The 2269-nt window shown below is 51.3% G+C and overlaps 1 non-coding gene across 1 annotated transcript; it reads left to right on the top strand.

Annotated features, from left to right (window-relative positions):
• The first annotated feature begins 686 nt into the window (after positions 1–686).
• Positions 687–759, top strand: TRNAG-CCC (transfer RNA glycine (anticodon CCC)). The gene has a single exon. It is a non-coding gene; the product is annotated as a tRNA-Trp (tRNA).
• The last annotated feature ends 1510 nt before the right edge of the window (positions 760–2269 follow it).

The raw sequence follows: 2269 nt of genomic DNA, 5'->3' as shown, positions 1-2269 counted from the left end.
TCACACGTGATAGCACACTTACCCAAGGGTTTATGCAAAACCACGTCCTCTTGCTAGACCTCCCAACACACTCTGCCACTGCATGGAGACCCTCCTCTCCAAGACACCAGGGAAGCACCCCCCCCCCCACTCCTTCATCCAACAAGTACTGAAGGAGGCCCTAATCCGTGACCGGCAGTCACAGGGTGGGAGGTGGGGTGGTGGCTGAGGCCGGAACGACAGCGAGACCAGGACTCGGCAGCCACGGAAACAAATGCCCTGCCTCAGGGAGCATTCCTGTCTCTTCAGGCAGCAGACGTTATGTAATAACCAAACGAACAAATAAGTAAGTGCACACTGCGGTCCTTGCTCTGAAGAAAAGCTCCAGGGGATGCTGGGGACCTCCAGGAGGCCCCTGCCGGAACAGGCTTCTCTGAGGAAGCCACATGGAACTCAGCCTTCAGGCTGAAGAGGAGAGTCAAGCTCTTGAACAACAGGAACGGCGTTTGCAAGAGGGGAACGTGCCTGAGACAGTCCAAGAGTTGCCAAAAAGGGCGTGTGGCTGAGAATAGTCTTCCAGTGGTCCAGAGGTCCATGTCACAGGTTTTATCTCCCTTATCCTAAATGCAGGGGATAACCAGTAAAGGATCTTCTGTGAAGACTAGTGAGAAGAGATTCGGGGCTTTAAAAAGATCATCCCTGGGACTTCCCTGATGGTCCAGTGGCTAAGACTCCAGGCTCCCAATGCAGGGGGCCCAGGTTCAATCCCTGGTCAGGGAAGTAGACCCTACTTGCCACAGCTAAGACCCAGCACAGCCAAATAAATAAATATTAAAGTGCTGATCTGCACAAAAGTAGGGAGGCAGTGTAGAGGGACTAGCCAGTGTTGATTCTGTTCAAGGTGCCTCATCTAGGAAAAGGTGAAAGAACAAGGGGAAAACCACCCTGTGTTCTCAGGGAAAATTTTAAGAATACATTTAAAGCAATCCTAAAGTCCTAGAGTCTGAAGACATATAATTAGAGTCAAAAGATAAATCGGCAGCCCACATCGTTCACAGAGCCTCAGGCTAGTACTTAGAGAAAAAAGGGACAGAAGGAAACATAGCAGTATGTTAACAGCAGTTATCTCAGATCATGGCGGCTTCTTTCCTTCCATCTTCATGGGTTTCTGTTTTCCAAGTTTTCTATAGTCATGTATGTGTTTCTTCTAAATTTGGGGAGAAATCCATAGATTAATTGAAAAATAATAATGTCTTCTTCTCACTTCCTGGGTGTGTCTCTGGGAAAGAATTAAAGGTGTTTGGTGGGTTTCATCTTCCCAGCAGGACACTTATCCTCCCTACGGAATAAAGAGGGAGAGGCATTCTCACTCCTAGAAAGTCCTAGATCCTTAGGACAAACACACACACACACACACACACACACACACACACACTTGTGGTTGCGTCCTTCAACTGCCCTGGCAATACATAGGGTTTTCGTCCGCAGCCAACCCCCTACCATCACCTCTAGGCCCCTGCCTCCCAGAAGGGCTCCCCTCCAAACTGACCACTCCATGAGCTACTGCCGACTAGACCAGAGATGCACACGGGACCCTATGCCAACTGGATTTTCTCTCCAGAATTTAGAACTGGGACAGTGAGACTCAGTGAAGAAAGATGATGGACAAAACCGTGGTTGTGTAGCATCAGGGCAAAGTTGATACAAGTGGTCCTACCTCTCAGGGCACAGGCAAAGCCATGAAGAAGTACAAACCAAGATGCTCCCTAAGGAGACCCCTCAGAGGGACAGGCACAAATACAGAAGCGGATCAGAGACCGCATGGTTCCGTGGAAGGAAGAAGAAAAAAGCTGCTTCCACCTGCTGCCCACCTCATTCCCCAGATGGCCTGTCTCCCCTCAGCTGTCTGAGAGGGGAGCTGTGGTGTTCCCTCAATAGATCCTGTTTACTTGAATTCATTCGAGGGGTTTCTCTTCCTCATAAAGCCAAAGAGCTTCGACTAAGAAACTCTCCTATTCAGCCAGCAGCCCGGCTTCTCCTCGCCTACCAGCAGATTATCCATCCTGCCCAGGCCTAAGTCACTGTGACCCGGGGAAGGCCATGTGCTTCCCTCCAACCAGGCCCCGCCAGCCAACCCCGTCAGGCCACACTCCCGCTCCAAGTCAAGCCAGCGCCTTCGTCCTCAAAGCCCAACGAGCCAAGAGTGGGCTGCAGCTCCCCTCAAAGGCGGTCCCGCGGCTCTACCGAGAAGAACTCCATGCCCTGTGGCCTTGTGACCTCCCCCCAAGGC

This window comes from Odocoileus virginianus, chromosome 32, assembly GCF_023699985.2.
Source record: "Odocoileus virginianus isolate 20LAN1187 ecotype Illinois chromosome 32, Ovbor_1.2, whole genome shotgun sequence".
Taxonomy (NCBI): Eukaryota; Metazoa; Chordata; class Mammalia; order Artiodactyla; family Cervidae; genus Odocoileus; species Odocoileus virginianus.
Note: the sequence above shows the minus strand (reverse complement) of the source record. Positions and strands in the feature narration are given on the sequence as shown.